The sequence below is a fragment of the Cebidichthys violaceus genome, unplaced genomic scaffold (assembly GCF_023349555.1).
Source record: "Cebidichthys violaceus isolate CVI_PGR_0920_01 unplaced genomic scaffold, fCebVio1.0.p SCAF_26, whole genome shotgun sequence".
Classification (NCBI taxonomy): Eukaryota; Metazoa; Chordata; class Actinopteri; order Perciformes; family Stichaeidae; genus Cebidichthys; species Cebidichthys violaceus.
In genome coordinates, this window is record NW_027176439.1 from 1,142,501 (window position 1) to 1,164,004 (window position 21,504).

Sequence of the window (21,504 nt, forward strand, 5' to 3'; positions counted from 1 at the left end):
CAATAAAAGCCCTACACTGCATAACTCAATTTCACTCTTGATTTTGCTTACAGGAGATTCAATAAATGATCTTACAGTAGCTTAAAGGCTACACAACAGCTAACCTCAGACAGACTGACGGAGTCAATAGGATCCTTGGTAAGTTACGCATAATCGCATCGCTGCAAAACTATTCTTAAGTGAGTATTTTTGCATTTTTTGGTGTGTGTTTATTCGTCGAGCCCCTGGTGTGTAAAGAACGTAATGCATTGAGGAATATGATCCTTAAAAAGACCACCAGATGGCTTCACAATCGTGTGTCCTCTACTTAAAGAAAAGTAAACACACTGTAGACTCCAACGCGGTATTTTCTGTCCGGTTCACTTACATTTAACTCAAACACTGTGAACCCACAGCGGAATAAAAATGAATCTCGGCCCGTCAATCAACCAATCTTATCTGCTAAACTTGTCCCAGTGGGCGGCGACCCCGGCAACCCCTCACTGCTGAACCCCCCCCCCCCGTTCAGTGGGTCACACACTCACCAGGGAAACGTGTGAAGGTCAGATTCAGAAATGTGTGAGCGAGTGAGAGAGTGTGTTTGCAGGTCACACATCCGTCCTGCAGTAATGAGGTATGAGGCGTCGGCGGGGTCCCAGCGGTCATGTGGGGTGTGGGGAGGGGGGGGGGGGGGGGGGTTTCCTCCTGCTAACAAACAGGTTAAGGTCACTAACAGTGTTGACTAACAGCATCAACGTCTGGTCACATGACGGTAGGAGACAAAGTGGATGAAAGTCTGTGTTGCGATACAGATAGGTCATACTGCTGTAATACTTCTACAGAAGGACAAAACGTTTCTCTTAAAACAGAGTCTGTCCAGTTTGTACTCGCACACTTGGGAGTTTGAACTTGGCAAGTTGAACAACGGGAGGACGATCCATCTGGACAACAGCTACAGCACCAGCTCAGCACTGGTGATTACACTCTACCTTACAGTACTGTGACCAAAGAATAACGCAAAAGGTTCAAAATATGTCATTTATATTAAATAATAATGCAACAAATGAATGTGATGATTATAAATGAAAACAAAGTTCTGTGCAGACTGCACTGCCTCCAGTGGTGTAACGGACCGTTGTTGATCCGTACGGATCTCACCGCGTGGTTCTGCTCACACTGGAACAGAGGATTCACTGATCTCTGTTGATCGAATGTTACGTAGTGAAAACAAATCTGTGTTGAAACTGACAGGAGGAAAGAAAGCGGCTAACGTACCGAGGTTCCATTCAGTTACATTATGATATATATATATATATTTATATATATATATATATATATATATATATATATATATATATATATATATACATACACATAGATACACACATATAAACACACATATTGTATATACACACATATATATATACACACACACACACACACACACACACACACACACACACACACACATATACTGTATATACACACATAAATAGACACACATATATACATATACACACACACACACACACACACATACACACACAGATATATACATACATACATATACACATACATATACATACTGTATATACAGACACACATACAGTATATACATATACACATACACAGTAAGTAGTACACAAGAAAATGTGAGTTTGTTGTTTTGCTCGACACTCCTCTCAACCTTGAATCTCTGCACAACATTCAAATATTCCGATTGTCTGAACTCGAGCTGCCATTAACATGCACATATTGACAAGGGACCCCCCTCTGCTGCTGTTTGCATGTACAAATGTATGTATGCAGCAGTCGTATCAACAGTGACTGTGTATGTGTGTGTGTGTGTGTGTGTGTGTGAGACTGCCAACAAGCCTGTGTGTATGAGACACTGTTGTGTGCATTTGAATGGCAGGGGGTCTCCTCCTCCTGAATGCAGAGCGCATCCAGAGCGTCTCATTGCTATTCATGCGAATGTGTCTCCTGGAATCAAACAGCAGCCAAAAGCATATTTGCACAGAGTTAAAATGCATGCTGGTAACGGGAGCAGAAATCTACCGGAGTGTCCTCCAAAATGAGATCTGCCTCACTCCATCAGGTCGCCTAATATTTACAGTGCAACTATTGAACAGTAGAGAGATGTTCCCACCATCTTTACGTGGGGTTTTTTTTTTCAAAGACTGTGGCACTTTGTGTGTCTGCATTTTTCCACAAAACTTTACTTTTCTCTTTTAAACTTGAACTGCAGAACTGATTTAAAAACATCACACTTAAAAAGTCCACCAATCGTTCATTTCATACACTGCACTGTAACCTTTATTCTTGTATTGTATTCCTGTCTAATTCCATTTTAGCTTGTTTTTATATTCTATTCTCTTGGCTCTTAAATAACCGTTTTTATTTGTATTTATAATTTATAATGAGTTTCTTTTGCACTTTGTCATTTGATGCTATAAATAAACGTGTCTTGCCTTAAATCTCAGCCTTCTTAAGTGTCACTTGAAGATATGAAAAATGTGCTGTGGCTGGTGAAAAGGGGACAGTAGGAGATGTTTAATGTCACAAGCCAGTTGACTCTCGATCTGAAACAGTTGCATTGTGTGTGTTAACATAATGCATTCACTAGTCCCTAATGTCCCTAACTGAACTTAAACGTCCCAACTACATGTCCAACAACAACCCTTGATCTTAATCTAATTCACTTTCCTTCAGATTACATTTTGACTTTCAATCACAGTGAAGATACAAACAGGAAACGAGGGAGAGAGACGGGTCTGACATGGAGCAAAGGTCCACCGGCCAGACAAACGGAGGACATTACGGTTCTATAAGGAAAGACGAAAGCGCCATTAAACGACTCTATTCTCACACAATTCATTTTAAAAACACAACTTTTTGGCACTTTTTACGCCGTATAAAAGCAGTCAAAAATTGGGTTTTTTTTAGGCAAATCGGTCAAGAGTGAAGCCAGACCAAAGCAAGTGCTGCACATGTCTGCCACTGTTAGTATGTGATCTGTGATAGTATTTGCTTGATAATATTTTAACCTTGCCTGTCTTCATTGTCTTTTAAAATGACCTCTTTTAATCATTGTAGTGTAAATATAACTATTGGGTTCTGTCACTGCATGAGGCACTGATAACTGAGACATTTTACAGTTTGTATCAAATACTGATTTTCCTGAGAATATGATCACCTTATCTTGTCTTTTAAAGTTACTTATAAAGAAGCAGCATTTTTTTAAACATAAATTGTGTGAAAATAGAGTGCTTTAATGTCACTTTCTGCTTTCCGTAGGTCACCAAGTCTCATTCCTTTCAAAAAGACATGAAAGTCCTCACTCTGAATGTCTAAAAGTCCTCACAAAGATAGAGGTAAAAGAGCACATATATAGTTATATAAAGTCTATAATCAAATCCTTTGCAGGAACGTCAAATACACAAAACATTCAAGCTGTTGAGCAAGGCACTGTCTGAACCAGCGGCACACACAATGACCGACAGCTGCCGACGCCCACAAACCGCCGTGTGAACCTCCCCATCACGCAGTTCCCTGCAGGAACACCGTCACGGCCGACTCCCAGTGCTTCCTTCCTTTCCTTTCCTCCTCTCCTTATCCCCTCCCCTCCCCTGTCATGTTCACACTGATATAATAAAGAAGGGTGCTTGTGTGCATGTTCTGCAAGGCCAGCTGACAAAAGGCTAGATTTTCAACAGCATCAGAACATTTGAGCTATTATCAAGCGCCTGTTCGGAACCAGCGGTGATATATTTTCATTGAAAGCAACAACCCTGAACTAAAGAAACACGAGAGAGCAATATCTCCTTGGAAACACAGTTTGCTGCATGACTTTACAACAGCTGATGTCCTTAAAGCGTCCTAAATTGTGTTTTTTTTGTCAATAACAATACATGGAAATGATCGTATGTAACAACATGCAACATGTACTGTGCTCCTCTGAGAGTCAGTGGAGAAATCACAATCCATCACCTTCTCCCTCTGTGGACCACCTGCTGACGTCAGTTAACCAGCGAGCTGGTTGTATGTTGCACACCGCCCCCCTGTGGTTAAACCACCAGAGGGGTAAAAAACAATGACAAGGCCAAGTTCCACTACATGCTGACTGAATAATGTAGAGAGGAGTGCATCCACAGAAAGATCATTTAAGCTCAAGTACCAGCAACCTCCACAAATGTCTGAAATGTGGAGCACATCCATCATCTTTTACCAACAGAAGAATATAGAATGTGACTTCTGTGGGAGCTAAAACCCGCCACATCAGTAAGTTTGTTTTTATCACCGTTATGATTTATTGTGGTAGCATTATGAGACTGTGAGTGTGAGCGTCGAGGATAAAGTATCTCACAAATGACTCGTTTTGACACAGTATCTTGTTTTTCATGTTGAGATATTACGTCACAATTGTGACAAACTTTTTCATGCAGTGCTCGTGATGTTGGGCCAAATCTCCAACCTGAAGCGCAAGCAGTAAACCCCTCAGGAGCTTAACTGATGTCGCCTGGGTGCACAGCTATGAATGGAGAACTCCATCGTGACATCCCGCGTTGCTTGGAAACGACGCATTGCCATTAAAAAAAATAAAAAGAAAGAAAGCCAGTCAATAACATTATTTTATGTCAAGACGAGCAAGGTGCATGTAAGACTGCCAGACACAGACTATGGTAGAAATGGACGTACTGAAGTCACCGTGGCTTCACCCACTGGTTTGAGGACTTTGGTTTTGAAGCCTCAAGTTTGCGATTTTGGCCATTTAGAGGGACAATAGAGGGTGGAGCTAAGTACAACCGAACACTGAATAAGATATTTTTAGGCGATCAAAAAGCTTGGAATTAACTTTCATAAACTGAAAACACAGTGTGAAAGGGTTAAAGTTGAAAGACGAAAGCACGGACAACTCCCAGACCGGACAACTCTGTGGTAGAGACCTGTCAATCACAAGATTATTCTAAACCTGGATTTGGGTTTTCCAAATGCTCCGATCTTTGTTTTGTTTTTTCAGGCAGAAAATCCAAATCTGGCAAAGTAGAAGCTGAGGTCGGCCACAGTGACAGCCGGAGAGATCTGCCAATCAAGTCCATCATTTCTTAAAAGATACTTCTCTTCAGGTCTTTAAGATCCTCTTAATGGAACAATCATTTTCTAAATTGCCTCTAAGACTCACATTATAAGAAGTCAAATTAGCATTTGAAAGCAAAGTTATTTGGAGATTCACTTTGGTTGACTTCTGAACAGTTTTCTGCGAGTTGGTTTTTAGCAGCCATTTAGTGAAACTGGCTCCTCTGGGACTTCCAGGATGGGCTTCACCACTCAGCCGTGGGGGGTTGACACTTGATCACAAGCGGCTGTGGATAATGGGAAAGCTGGTCGCTCTTGTGCTTTGGCACGTTTAGAGGAAGCACAGCTGTTTGTCGTGAAGGGAAAAGAGGCTCCGATAACGGAATTCATCAACACGGTTGTTCCTCTGCCAGAAAGGGAAAAAAAAAAAAAACTCCCCGATTAGCGGTTGGGTTTGACGGACAGCTCGCTCTAAAAAGGGACAATTTGGCTGAATAAGTCTCTGCTGCAACTGGCCTGGCTCAGACCTTGGTCCTGATTAACTAGGCTCACATGGAAGGATCTTTTCACAGTTCCAGTAAAAATAAAATCAGAAATTCACACTTTTTATTTCCCCATGTGAGGTATGAAACCTGGACGTCATTATTTGCTGTGTTCCCACCAAACACAAAGACATTTTTAGCGCGACGGGATTACATACAAAGCATTCCTTGCTTTATGGTCTGTTTGACTCTAAATGGCCCATAATTCACTAAATGAACATCATGCTGTATTGAAGAAGACTTGAAACTAGATATTGAGACCATAAACTAATGTTTACAATGTTTACTGAGGTAATAAATCAAGAGAGAAGTAGAGTCATTTTCTCATAGACTTCTATACAACCAGAGGAGTCGCCCCCTGATGGACACTAGAGAGAATGCAGTTTTTAAGACGCTTACGCTTACTCGGCAGAACCGGAGGTTGCCATCTGGTAAAGACACAAATGGACGCGATTCGATGCAAAATCACAGCGGGAGGCAGGAATGAGGCGAAAGACGCATGTTGAAATATTTCAACTCGAGCGACAAATTTGTGTGACGCTGTGGCGCAAAAGCCGATCAGCGTTGAGGTTCTCCTCCTTTCATTACTGACATCCTGACAATGTTGAATCAGAAATGGAGGAAAAAAAGTATTGTAGCTGTAAGTGTTAAGCCCAGATAAGATAAGCCCAGAGCTCCACGATACACAATACTGTTCACGATAGCTCCACGATACCTCGTATTTGTACAGAGACCGGACGAAACTAGGTGTGTAAATGTAGTTGTATAAACCACATGGTACAAACGATAGCGATGCTGTCGTATTTACGCCTATATGACGTTATGTCGAGTGTTGATGGAGCAGCTACAGTGTTAGCAAAGCCTAGCACCGATCGATCCGAGCTCCATTGAGAAAACAAGCATTTTAAAAGTTGTTTGCTTGTCGTCTTGCTGACGGACCTAACGAAGCATGAATTCAGACTTTTTACAAATCGGCATCTATGCGTTTGTTATTTCGGCGTCCTTTTTATCTATTTATTGCAATTAAATCACAGCAAAATCTGTTTATTTTGGATTCATACAGCTGTAGTGAATCAGCCGATGTGTGGCTTGCCAGATACAGTAAATACAGGCTCCGGATGTTATGAACCCGGTGGCAAAACTGTGTTCAGTTTACCGGAATATCTGTGACTTCCACAACATGTTCAAATAAGCAATAGTGGTTATTTCTGCCATGACTGATAAAACGTCTACATGGACGGAGCCCTCGCTCCTCTGCAGCGATATTTTACATTTTCAAAGTCTTAGTAATTTCTCTTGCTTGTGTCTTATATATATACACGTTGTTGCTTATCTACTCTTCTCTCTGTAGTCGTCTGCAGCGACACACTGGTCTGCTCCTCTTCATGCTCCGTACATAAAAGCATCCATATGGAGCAGTCAGTGTGATGGATGGACTTCCTGTGATGATCTCGCTCTCAGTGACACAAGAGGAACTACAGTAAAACTTGATCTGTGCTTCACTTCATGCTGTTGATGATTTATAGCAGACAACTTGTCTTCCTCTAACATTTCTCCAATGGCTATAGAACATTGTCTGGATCTTAGATGTTTCTTTCTTGTTTTTTGTTTTTTTACAACTTGTAGTTCTTGATTTTAAGCTATCGTTATGTTAAATGTTCTTAACATTGTAGTTCTTCTTCTGCTGGAGTTTATCTAGATTAGAGAGAGTATCATATGTGCTGAACATGCACTGGTGTAAAGACTATCTTTGTCCTCGAGGAGACATTTACAGAGGGAGTATTTTTATTGGACCGGAAAAAAAAGAACACCTGACGTAAGATGATCTGATCCAAACTATAAAACCAGACAGCTTTTCACATGCAGATGCTGGGAAGGTAAAAGTTCAAATTAACGTGATACGTTCACAAAAGTGATATTGTGACACCTTAAAAGTGGACTGATGTCAGAAAGATATTCAGCTTCTGCTCCTTCAAGTTAACTTCAAATGATCTGTCTGGACTACGAGGTATTTCCTTTCTTATCATACAGTTTAATTAGCTTTAACTGTTGTTAGTCTGAGCAAGAAATGAGCATGTGTAAAAAAAAAGCATGTTGTGAGTTGAAAAACCAATTTTCCGCACCATTAAACTCCTACATCTCTGTCACATTAGGAGCTCACTGTAGCTGACATCTACAGCTACGTCAATTTGAGACTTGACATAGAACTGAAACCTGAATGGTCTCAACGTGACAAGTTCAAATTCAAAACATGAATTCGATGCCGTCCGCTGTCATCTGAGTGAAGCTTTGCTGCCGCTTTGCTTCATTCAGAGCTTTCAATGGTTGTCATGGAAGCTTTTGAATTTTTTATTTTTAAGATTACCTTGACTCTCCTTATTCTTTAGCTTTCTTTTATCCACTTTTTCTCTCTCGCAACGAACACAACCAAAACACTCGACATAAAGACGGCGGTTGACACTCACCTGAATGACTATATAACGTACGTTTCACCCCTTTCTCTCATGCGCTCATTCGTTTTGCAGTGACTGAGTTAAGAATGATCACTGAAATGAAACGTGATGATGAAGTAACACGTGAGGTTCTGACCGCTGTGGTGTAGAGCAGCTGTGGTTTAGTTGCTGATAAAAACACCACAGACTCATGTCAAACAGCTGCAAACTACAGGAATTACACTCAAGGTTTAGTAAAACAATAAGTATAAGTAAATTAGTACATTTAGCTAAAAAAAAGCACCTTTATGTACCGCATGTCCTCATGAACACAATACAAGACTTTAAAAGAAACCATAAAATGACTTGGTTACTGTAATTTAATTTCTTACATGCTGTAATGTTCTTATTGAGTTATTATAGTGTTATTATGCTAAACTGAAACAAAAAAACAACAAACAATGAGCGGTAAATTGTTTTTTAGTAAACTAAATGAAAACAATATCCTTTAATAAAAACTAAAGCCAAACTGAAACGATATTGAAGGTTAAAAAACTAATATAAACAAAATAAAAACGTAAATACGTTCCAGTTTCACAGCAGTAAAATATCACTACCGAAAAAAAAAGGAGACTGCATGAATTTCCCGTCAGCTCTCGTGACATTTAACCACAGAAAGTCCCAGAAGTTGCCGCTATGACTCAACTGACTCAGATCAGTCACTAAAGTAGTGCAAAGATCAAACATTAAACATTAATGTTCATTCCTCCACAGTTCTCCAACCATGAATGTTTGTATATGTAGTTATATACTACTGAGACATTAAGTCTGAACCCAACAAACACTAAAACTACTGTCAAACTAAATAGACAAAAATTAAACCTTTCTGAAAAAATGAAATGACAGAAAAGTCCAAACTAAAGTAAAAAATAATCCTTAAGTGTAATAACCTTGCCTTCATCACATAAAAAGGATTGAATGTACAGTGTTGCGTCCCACTCAGTAAACACTCTGTCGTCGTGACAGCGCTGCTACAGCAGAGTTCTCCACCATTAGACTCTTAGAACACGGTCAGACTCCCTGCAGCAGAAACAGATATGGATCATCTTTTTTTACACCATGCATTCTTCTTGGCTCCTACATTACCCATAATGCAACTCCACCTCCCCCTCCCCGTATTATTTTCATTTTCTATCTTGCAGTCGTCAGTCCCCCCTTGACAGACTGGAGCACTTGAGGACATTTATCAGACTTCACTCAGCTCCCTCTGGAGACACTAAAGCCTTCTCACTACTTTATTTCACATACGCAGAAGTTCTCCTCAAGACTTTGAAACTCCACGGGGTTCCCTCAACAGAACTGCAGAAGAAGAGAAATGCACCCCGGCAGCAATACAATGCACTAGTGGTGAAATAAATAGGATCTTAGTGAATCTTAGCAATCGCTTTTGAAGCCTCGTCAGAGACGTTGTGCTGCTGTGCTGGATTACATTTTGCTCTTCTGAACATTGTGTGTAAATAGGTTTAATATTATATATTAACAGTTCTTCGTATACAGCTGGTTCTCGTTGCTGAGATGCAGATCGCCAGCAACACAACAGAATAGAAAAGCTGCAGAAGTGACGCACGAAAGGATTCGTTTCATGTCACAGTCAACCTTGAAGTAGCGTCGTCTGCTGCAGTGAGATATTTCTGTTGGCTCTCAACCAGCAACGCAACGTTTTACTGTCCAGGTTTCATCATTTCCTCTGGCTGCGATTGTGTGTATAATGCAGGGCTGCTTTTGTTTTTGAACCGTGTGTTTTCTGCAGTAATAACAGTGTTCGTTGAAGATCACAGTCAACGAGATAAACTCTGAATATGTGAAGAAGAGAATGTGTGTGTGGGGGGGGGGAGGTCTTTCATGTCCAATTGATATTCTGTCCCCTATTTTCAAGCCATAACCACTTGATTCATATTCAACAACACGCTTTTGTAGCCTTCGACGTGTCGCAAATAATTACAGAAACGTGTTTATCGGCACAAACGACGTAAACAAATCCACGCAAATGAATCTCGACAAATGAAGCATTAGATTTCAATTACAGGGAACATGATGCCCTGTTACGCTGAACGTCCTTGTCCTTTAAAAGACATTATACACACACACACACACACACACACACACACACACACACACACACAATGCCCTCTCTGGACCCAGACAGACAGTTATGTAACACATCATCCCTCTTATGATTAAATTTGACAGTTTGGTGATGTCGGATGACGAGCATGCACAGAGAGTTGGAGCAGTTGAGTGTGTTGTTTATGTGTTTAAGAGTGTGTGTCGCACAAATGCACACACACTCTTTCTTTGTGGTTTCTAACGATTAAATAAGCGAGGGGAAGCATACGTTTTGACTGTTTTTGTCCTCGATGGCTCCACGGCAACACACGTAGCATATATAACTTTTAGTGTTCCTGCAGAGTAACTTATTCGCTGGTGCTTCATGTTTTTCTCCAACTCTTCTTCCACTCCTTTGGACCTCTCTGAATTTGCGCACAGATCTTTTTCAAAAGTGCAGACGGGCCTTGAGAGTACAGCGATGTTCATCTTTTTTTGCTTTGCCCTTTGAAAACCGAAGCTCCCCGCCACGAATAAAAGAGCCACTTTAAGGCAGCGGTAACAGAGAGTACGTGAGTGACGGACGAGTTTGTAGCTGAGAGAGGAAGAGCCTGAAAGAAGAAATGTGACCGAGGAAGAACGTGAGCGCGAGACCAAGAAATGAGTGACGTCACAAGAACAGAAATCCATCAACCCGTATGTGACCGTTTTCATTCAGAAATGATAAAGAATGGTAAACTTTGCAATGTTTTTCTTTAACATTAAAAAGTTCCTCCTCGGGGACAGATTTGCTGATGTTAGCACAGTTCAACTGCATTCTAGCAGCATAACACGAGGCCAACACATGTTTATCTCTCGACTGCTGCGGCTTCTCTTGTCAACTAAACGGAAACATGATTTCACAAGGAAGCAGCGTTATAAATGCAAATCTAAGATAAGGATTTAGCATTTCCTTGAAGTTAAGAAAACATGATTATTTTCAACACGTGATAACAAATCAGAAATCTCCCAGAGCAGGTCAACATATCCTCACAATGGTTCGTATCATATCATATGAAAAAGTTACTCCCCATTTTTCCTATGAAAGTTTCAATTTCTGCTCATTACATGCATACAATCCTTTCAAAATAAACTTCTGTCTTCACAGGAAGTAACTCAGTTTAGGTTTAGACAACAAAACTACTTAGTTTGGGAAAAGAGTGCTTGTTGGACCCGTCCACCTCCCGTCCCAACCATCCTGCGTAGGTCTTTACACTTCCTCCTTCATGATCACGTGGATAACAAACTAAATCATTTTGTGTGATATCTATGAACTACGGGCGCTTTGTTTTTCATAGGTGTAGCTATGAATGCTGGATGAGACCAGCCTGAGCCGGTATACATCATCAGTAGAAGAACATCACGTCCTCACTAACTGCCCTCTGTCTCCTCTCAAGTTTACATGATGCACATGGAAGTCCCCTCAAATGTATGTCACAACTCCTTTAGAGGCCACTTATCTACCTACAACTTTTCATATGATATCTATAAATGATTTTTTTTAATGCATTTTCAGGTGGTTCGGGGTAAAATAACGTACTGAAGTACGGAAGTTACGTAACAAATAAGACAAAGTGTGTTCAACAGGGACTTTGTCGCTGTTTATACTACGTCCCCTGCCCTGCCTCACAAACTACGTGTATTAAATATGAATTGATAACGTGGGTTACATACGAATTACAGTATTTGAAAACAGCCTGTTGAAGGACATGTCCTCTTGAACTTCTTCACTACAAGAACAGTGACAGAAGCCTGTGTTAACATGGCTGTCTGGGACATTTCATGTATTTAAGCAAATATCTATGTATTTTTATTATCAGAAAAATAAATTTTTTATCATAATTTCAAAAGACAATCAAAGACATATCAGCATCTATGGACTAGACTCGTGGTTTAAGGTGGACTTAAGAGATAGCCCTTTATATAAGAGTCGGTGAATGCAATGGTCGTCCAGTGTGAAGCCCAACAGAGCAGGTCATCTATGATCCTCCATCCATCCTCTCCGACACGTTCTCTGAGATGATTTTAATACTCAGTGTGTGTTAGGCAGATTGAGATGATGCCCGACGGATTAACAATCCCGTGGTGATTGTGGATTACGGCCGGTGTGTGTGTGTGTGTGTGTGTGTGTGTGTGTGTGTGTGTGTGTGTGTGTGTGTGTTGAGAATAAATCTCAAACCGTTTTTCATTTGGAGCTGGTTATGTAATGCCTGTCAGGACCCGTTCAAAATAAAAAGGACCAAATTACAAATTACAGACACAAAAGATGAATTGTATTTGCTCTTCATAATATTTCCATCATGAATAGACAACAACCCTGCAACAGACCTAATCTGAGTCCCATTATCCCCATTCATCCCTGTTATTTTCCTCAGTGGCAACTGTCTGTGACTGAAACATTTACATGATGCTTCTGTGTGATTCTTTGTGGAGAAACTCAGAGTTACAGATCTGTCCGTCGACAAAATCGTACGAATGTTAGTCAACTAAGAATTTCTTTAGTTGAGGACGGCCCCATACTGTAGTTGTTTCTTGTTTAACTTTCGTACTTCAGTAACGGCACTTCCGTATTTATTTGAACCCAAACGACGATCTTTTCCTAAACCTAACTGAGTAGTTTTGTTGCCTAAACCTAACTGAGGAGTTTTGTTGCCTAACTGAGGAGTTTCCTGTGTAGGTGGAGGTATATTTTGAAAAAGACTGCATGTAATGAGTGGAAATTGACACGCGTTGCTGGCTTTGAAACACAGGAAAAATAGGAGTAACTTTCTAAAAGATATACAAACTGTTGCATGAGGATAAGTTGATATATTGATGGTTTATTCTCATGCCGTCTTGTACTGTGAGTTACCCCGACCATGGTCACTCCGTGGTATTGATGTTGTATTTCATACAACAGTGCAGTTGTAGGCCTCAGGTTTTACCCGAAAATTGCAAACCAAAAACTCCTTGGCAATAAAAAAAAGAAACTGTCTGGTGACACAAATTTTACGAGTCTTGCTGTATCTTTGCGCCAAAGAATTTCCTTCTGCTGCATCTTTCAAAGTCTCCAGTGAGGCGAAGAGAAACAATAGAGCAGCAGAGTCTCCCCGTTCTGATCAAACACCTCATGACTCCTCAGACTCTTTTACAGCAGCACAGTTACTGAGAGGTCACTCTTCTTTATCGACAAGAAGAAAAAAAAAACCTCTTCGGACACATAGAAAACATATTCATACATTCATACTGCGCCCTCAAGACTTCCTGCAGGGCTGCAACTTTGACTGTTTAATTGCCACCTAAACTGTTGAGTTTTATGCTAATAAATTAATAATTTATTCAACAACATAACAACAACGTCCAGTCACCTAATGGTCAAAAACCTAAAAGGCTTCCAGTTTAATGATCAGTGTCACTGATTCCAATCACTTTGTTCAGTTCATTTCAAAAGATTGGTCAGACTGTGTAGTTGTTCAGTATGTGTATCAGTAAAGAACAACTCACCATTCAAAGCAAATTTGAGGGGATGTTTCCAGCAAAACGTTGGTGTTTTTTGTTACTTGATTCATGAATGAATTAATAACTCAACAATCAAAAGTATCATCCATCAATTAATTCCCTCTCAATTCACGCAGTAACCATCTCTTAAATAATTATATGACACAACAGCTCTCATATGGAAACAGTTCTGCTTTAAGAAATTACACAGTTATTTCACACCACATTCATGTAGAGCTAAAAAAACAAATATGTGAACAGTGCTCGTGCACAGACAGGGAAGTACTGAACAGGTTGAGTGTGTGTGTGTGTGTGTGTGTGTGTGTGTGTGTGTGTGTGTGTGTGTGTGTGTGTGTGTGTGTGTGTGTGTCACACTGACCTAAATAAGAGTATTTTCTTATGGCAGTATACACTTCAAATATCATTACAAAATAACTTACTATGACAACACCACAGCGTTACAGCGAGAGAAAAAAAACACCCACAAAGTAAAACAAGGCCATTACAAACTGTCCACGAGCGCGCCAGCGATAAAAGCATAAGCGGATATTTTAGGGATATTACAGTGGGTTTTTTTCTGTGACCGCAAAGACAGAAAAATAATGCCCGTAATAATCCGCAGCTCGCGGCAATATACCGCTGGATAAACACCTTGTCACCGCGTGACATAGTGTGCGCGCGGAGAGCTTTAAAAACCTGCACACCCGTTAATGAAGTGCTTTACAGCGTAGCAACTGTCAATCATAGGGATGAACAAAGCCTCAGCCTCCTGTTGCCATAGAGAATTTATGTTAAGAAACAGGCAGTATGCGCATTTTTTTTTTTTTTACCATTAATAAAAAAATCCTAAATTCATGTAGAAATACTGATGTGAAGTGGATTTTAAAGCGTCCTTTACCTCGAACAAAGGTGGAGAGCCCTTGTCTGGAAGTGTGCATCCCAGCAATTCAGCCAGGAACTTTGCCATGTAGAGATGAGAGGTGTGCTCCAGAAATATTCCCCAAAAAGGTGAGCAGAGCTTGAATCAACAGGAGAGTCCTCTTTCCGCCTGGCTCGTGAACTTCTTTTGTGGCGTTCACGGACTCCCTGCGCGCATCTCCTCCTTTCTTCTCCTCCAGCTGCCTGGGAAATAATAATTTAAAAAACACAACCCGGAGAGGAGGCAAGAGAAGTGCCGCTGGATGAGAGGAGCAGAGTACCGCCCTGTGGATGTGGAGCTGTCAGCCTGTATGAATCCCTGTGTCGGTGATTGGTTTTTACCATCAGCAGCCGGTGTGGACTCGTGCAGGTGGGGCCAGGCGGAAGGGGAGGGAGGTGGGCGGTACCAACAGGTTGTCAGTCGCTTTTCATGAAATAGTCACCATATGCAATCTACTGTTTTTCGTGTTCATGGACACAAAATGTTTTCTTTTCATGTCGGTCAGCACGAAAATATTGCCAATGGAAAAGTCAATTAGCAGCCTTATCTTATTTAAATGCATCCACGTGACTACGGAATAGTCAGAGTAAGTGATGTACTTTATAATATCCAAAAAGGTGGGCAGGACGGGAGGTGGATGAGTCCAACAAATAGGACTTTCAACTTTAATTTTTAATGTAACGTCGTCCTGAAAATAAAACTTGTTCCGAGCGACATGACAAAAATAGACATATCATGTCTCTGTACCAGGCGGCAACCTCCGTTTCTGCTGAGTGAAGACGATGTCATTCAAATTCATTCAAACTGTCATTCTCTCTAGTGACCATCAGGGGGCGACTCTTCTGGTTGTATAGAAGTCTATGAGAAAATGACTCTACTTCTCTCTTGATTTATTACCTCAGTAAACATTGTAAACATGAGTTTATGGTCTCAATCTCTAGTTTCAAGTCTTCTTCAATACAGCATGATGTTCATTTAGTAAATTATGGTCCATTTAGAGTCAAATAGACCATAAAGCAGGGTATGCTTTAGGGCGGGGCTTACTGTGATTGACAGGTCGCTGCTGCTACGTCTCTATGTCTCTCCTCCGAAAATGCTAGCAGACTTAACAGTGTTTATGAGGGGGGGATACCGGAGGGTTGGGTGCTACATTTCTGCGACGACTACATCGTCAGGGACAGCGTTATCAGCATTACTTTGTTCAAAAACATCAGAAAAATGTTTTATTATACTTATTTATTGTAAAGCATCTCAACTTAAACTTTTATGTCATTTGTACATTTTTATCAATCTTTATATCCCTGCTTAGTCTTGAAATTTTGATAAATTATGCAATTTTTGTTTATCTTTTTACTCACTTTAAAGTATGACGTTGATGTCTTACAGAGGTGGTATTTTCATAAGCCACTTTTGGCTTCTAACCTCTCCTTCACAATAATCAAACATGTTTAAATGTCTTAAGTGCAAATAAACAAAAATAATGATCGTCCCGATTAACATATAGAGAACCTTTTAAAGTTTGACCACAAATAGTTTCACCAAATATAAATATATTTGCATACTTATGAAGGTAGATTTGTGTCTTTATTACGCAAACAAAAAATATGTTTTGAAAGCAAATTTCTCGCACTGCAATCAAAAATCAAGTTTGTAAGTGAAAATATATAAACTGAGAATACATTATTTGTTAGTTTTGCTTATGAAACTATAATTTTTGGTTGCAAAACAAAAACCTTTGCTTTCAAAACCAAAAGCTACGGTTTCAAAACCAAAAGCTACGGTTTCAAAACCAAAAGCTACGGTTTCAAAACCAAAACCAAAACGTAAAGCTACGAGTTGAGTTTGGACGTAGTGGGCGGGGCATACGCTGCTGAATGAGCCAGGAGTTTCTATTGGTGGGTTCGTCTTACGTTACATGCACGCAGAAAGTGAAGCTTCATGTCAACAACACCTCATGTCGTTCTTTAAAAAAAGAGACTCTACGACATGAAAACAAAGTGAAGTGCTAACAGAGCAATATAATGTCAACTTACCTCCATGCCGCTCATCACAGTAACCTCTACAGTGGAAGTAGATACCGGGATCCAAGTCGAACCCACCAATAGAAACTCCTGGCTCATTCAGCAGCGTATGCCCCGCCCACTACGTCCAAACTCAACTCGTAGCTTTACGTTTTGGTTTTGGTTTTGAAACCGTAGCTTTTGGTTTTGAAACCGTAGCTTTTCGTTTTGAAAGCAAAGGTTTTTGTTTTGCAACCAAAAATTATAGTTTCATAAGAAAAACTAACAAATAATTTATTCTCAGTTTATATATTTTCACTTACAAACTTGATTTTTGATTGCAGTGCGAGAAATTTGCTTTCAAAACATATTTTTTTGTTTGCGTAATAAAGACACAAATCTACCTTCATACATACTGAGTTTTATTTTCCTGGCTGTTTGAATAAAGATTTTACATTAAATCAGGACCATCAAGCGGGAAAACTGGGAGTAAAACTTGCCCATAACCGTCTATGTAATATGTTTGTATGTCTTTCATCTACCAACTGAGGGCTTTTATGTAAAATAACATCACAACCTCACTTTGCTGCAATTTCCCCATTGGGATTAATAAAGTACTCCGTCTATCTGTCTGTATCCATCACTTATAAATGCACAATGAGCAAATTGAAATGTCACCAGGGGGTTTTGTTTGAATATTCATGGCCTCACAGGACACCTGGATCTGAAGCCTGCAGGAGGATCAGGAGGAATAGCTGTGAGCACATGGGAGGGCTTTTAATATTCTCTTCCCACGTTTGCATCTTATTACATCGTTATTTCTCACTGGTCAACTATCATCGTGCGAGACAGTGATGCATCCGTTTGTCTCCTGTTGTTGAATTATTGTCGTTTTCTAAATATTCATCAAAAAATTCGATTTCAATTTTGGTTTGCCTTCACGAAAGGCAAAAACATCCTTTTTTGGGGAATTAATATTTTCAACCTCTCTGATTCTTGCAAGAATTAATCTAAAAGCCTGTAAATCATTTGGTTTATATTTAACAAAAGTTTTTATATTTAGGCATTCAGGAAGAGTTTGGAACCACCTCTTTGTCTTCCTTGTCGTAAGACAAGCGACAAATGGATGATTGAATGTTCAACAGAGAGCATTAAGTGACTGTGGATGATAAAATGGTAATCTTTTTAGTGGTTTTGAACATTATTCAGTTTTGTAACTCAGAGGTATGAAGATATGCAACATTTAGGGGGAAAAAGCTGTTAAAGTTCTGATTCCTAAAAGGTATTACGGAAGCATTTGGCTGATTAAATAAAAATAAAATGTAATCTCACAATGGCATTTTCATTTCCCACTTACATATGCATTCATTTGGACAAAATTGTCATTCAATATAACATTTTCATTTCAGTTCACTAGTAGCATGGGCGTTATCTGACAATATAAAGAAATACAAAAATAGGAAAGCACATTGAAATTACATCACAATGTTGTCAAGCTGTTTCCCTCAGAGTCAAACAGACTATAAAGCAGGGTATGCTTTAGGGCGGGCTTACTGTGATTGACAGGTCGCTGCTGCTACCGTCTCGACGTCACTCCTCAGCATTACAAATATGGTAACTTCTGTTAATCGGTTGCCAAAAAAACAACATGGCGACGGCTGTAATCCAAGATGGCGACAGCAAAATCGCCGAACTCAAGGCTTCAAAACATCAGTCCACAAACCAACGGGTGATGTCACTATGTTCACTTCTTATATACAGTCTATGCTTGGTGCGCACAATCATACTCACCATTATATTGGTCACCTCGGGTATATGGCCCTTCAGCTCCACTTCATTTCAACTCAAACTTTTTTTTGTAGGTGGATCTTATTTTCAAATCCCCATGACCTCCTCTGACATCCTTTCTTTTTCCCAATTTACTCCTGATCTTTGTTGAAGTAGCGCTGCTCTCACATGCAGCAGGCGTCTGTTCGTAAGCGGCTCGCGCTCCCCAGGTACGCTCCTATTCTGTCAGACGCCTTTCCTCTCCTACTCCCTCCCTCCCTTCCTTCCTCTCTCTCTCATATCTGTCAAGGACTTTCAGCTCGTCTCCTTCTGCGACGTGAGATTCATACACGTCTCTTGTCAGAGTGAGAGAGGTGAAAGGTCGGGCCGCATGATGTTGTCAAACCAAATAGATGTAAGTGAATAAATCTCTTCTCTTCTCACGACACAATGGACAGTGACTGTAACTGTTCTGACAGGAATAGAGGAGGCCGATGAGAGATCATGAAGTCTGAAGGGAGAGAGAAATAAAGGCAGATTTTCATACAAAGGTGCATGGTGAGTTTTTAACAAGGGTTAGATTGTGTTGTCAACATTGTGCTCCATGAACAGCAGCTGGATTATGTCCTTGGTGACTTTTGGAATTTGATATAATAAATATTCTCTGCACGGAAAACAGTGGATTGCACCGCGTCATGTTGTGTGTCACTGCCATAGACTTTATATAAGATTCTGACGTCACTGATTGATTTGAGGACGTTTTGAAGCATTGAGTTCGGTGAGTTTACTGTCGCCATCTTGTTTTTTTCACAACCTATGAACAAAAGTGACCATATTTGGAATGTGGAGGAGTGGCGTAGAGACGCCGTATATGCTTCTAGAGACCTGTCAATCACCGTGTAGCCCCGTCCTAAAGCATACCCTGCTTTATGGTCTGTTTGACTCTAAATGGACCATAATGTACTAAATGAACATCATGCTGTATTGAAGAAGACTTGAAACTAGAGATTGAGACCATAAACTCATGTTTACAATGTTTACTGAGGTAATAAATCAAGAGAGAAGTAGAGTCATTTTCTCATAGACTTCTATACAACCAGAGGAGTCGCCCCCTGCTGGTCACTGGAGAGAATGCAGGTTTGGCGCTCTTCTGCATTGGCTTCACTCTTCAGAACCGAAAGATTGGCGCCCGACCTAAAACCTTTCTTACTTATATTTTCAAGGAAAACACCGATTTCCCAAGGTAATATGAGGCCACCACGTACTAACTTCCAGTGAAACCCAGAGTAAACTGATCATTTCCCGCTCGGGTCTGTACAGATAATGCAAGTTTTAAGACACATCCACGTCGGCTCCACTCGGCAGAACGAGAGGTTGCCGTCTGGTCACTGCCCCAAGCGAGAAAGTTCAAGTATCTTAATCATGAGAGACGGTAAAATGAAGCGGGAGATCAAAGGCTCAAAGCATCAAATATTAGAACCTGTTTATGTACAACTGGTCTTAAAACAACACTTTCTGTATTGTAAAATACATCTTCAGTGCACACAGCTGCAGAGTACTTGATGTATACTAGATGATGCTTGTTGTCTTCTGTCCATTTGTCTTGTCTTGTGTAATGGCCCTTTATAGATGTAATGAGGTCCTGTTCTCTTTGTACCACGTCTGTCACGGTCTGACTTGTCAAAAACCTTCCTGCATCAGTGACACCGAGACAAATTTCATTACAATAATAGTGCAACCGTTTTATTCCAATTACACTGACAGTGATTAAGATTTTTTTTCTCACCTTCGTGCACGCTGTCTTTGCATTGTGTTCGTGTTTCCGTCTCCACAAGCCTGCAGTAATTGGTGGGCCTGTAATGGGCCCCATCTATCACTTTTATCTAAAGGGAATCTCCTCCACCCATTAAAGGACTGTGGACACTGAGCCAAATGACTCCAGCGGACATTTCAACATGGCTTCCCACTCAACACATACGTACTGTACACACGCAGGGAGGCAGGGTCACTCCATCACAATGGAATTCATGTGCAACTTATAAAGCAAAGGTGCCACAATGTAAAATAAAACTGCAGTAGTCCTGTTTAAAAGGACTAGAAGTCAAGTGTACTTCACAGTCAAAAGCAGGACCAAATGATTGAAGTTTTACACTTTTCACATTAAATTGACTGATGCTTGTGTCCATCTGTCAAGGAGACAGACAGGAGTTGGGGATCAAACCAATAACCTAACATTTAATGGCTGATCCACTCTGCTACTTGAGCTACAGCCACCACTTCCTCCCCATCTTCCTTTTCCTTTTGTAACCCTTTTCCTACCGATGTAAATGATCTTCTCAGCTTTTTTTTCTTGGAACCAAATGAATATAAATTCCTGTGTGCTTTCTCTCAACCTCAAGCAAGCCTTAAACTTGATCAAACTGTATCCTCTCTAAACAAGTCTTTTTCACACAAAGTTCACAGTAAACTACTGGTTCTTTTTAGGGGTAACGCTGCTGTTAGCATTGGGGTCTCGCGTGGGAATTCTCGGGGCTAACGGGGTAAACTCCACCACCAGGAATACTCCCCCTCCCCGTGGGTCGGATTCCTCTAGGGTAGGCAATATGTTAGAGAAATTCACTCGAAGCCGATGTAAAAGTAATAATCACAGAACATTTATTCTTGCAAGAAGGAGACAGGGTTGTACACATACAAGGTAATGTGTCAAGACTGCTCAGAGTTTCAACTCCAAGCCACTAGGTTATATAGTCGTAAACATACGTACACACAAGTCACAAGATGGTCCATAACAGGCTCCCTTCACATGAGATAACAGACAGGTTTTACATCAACATAAGGAAGGGAAGCGCATGCCATCTTAGACACTCTGTTCTCACATTAAGGTCACTCTTTGAAACAAAGGAGAACATGTCTTAAGTTTAGCTCTAGGGCAGTGTTAAACTTATATATCCCCCATGGCAGGTTAACATACAACATCCGCCCTTCCTTAAGTGTCTTAGGTGTCAACAAAAGTTCAACCAGTCAATCACACGTGGCAGGGCCTCACATGCAGGCCAATCCTCCAACACAATACTTGTTGGAATGGTCCTGGATACTTCCTGGCTCTGGCTAGTAGCCACATCAGCAGACTGAGTGGGTTTGTCACATCAACACAGATGTGACATTTA

The 21,504-nt window shown here is 40.5% G+C and overlaps 1 long non-coding RNA gene across 1 annotated transcript in view; it reads right to left on the reverse strand.

Annotated features, from left to right (window-relative positions):
• Positions 1-14,782, reverse strand: part of LOC137879805 (uncharacterized) — a 32,726-nt gene extending 17,944 nt beyond the window's left edge. The window contains exon 1 of the long non-coding RNA XR_011103762.1: positions 14,550-14,782. This is a non-coding gene — a long non-coding RNA (uncharacterized lncRNA). The remainder of the gene's footprint in view (positions 1-14,549) is intronic.
• Between the last annotated feature and the right edge of the window lie 6,722 nt (positions 14,783-21,504).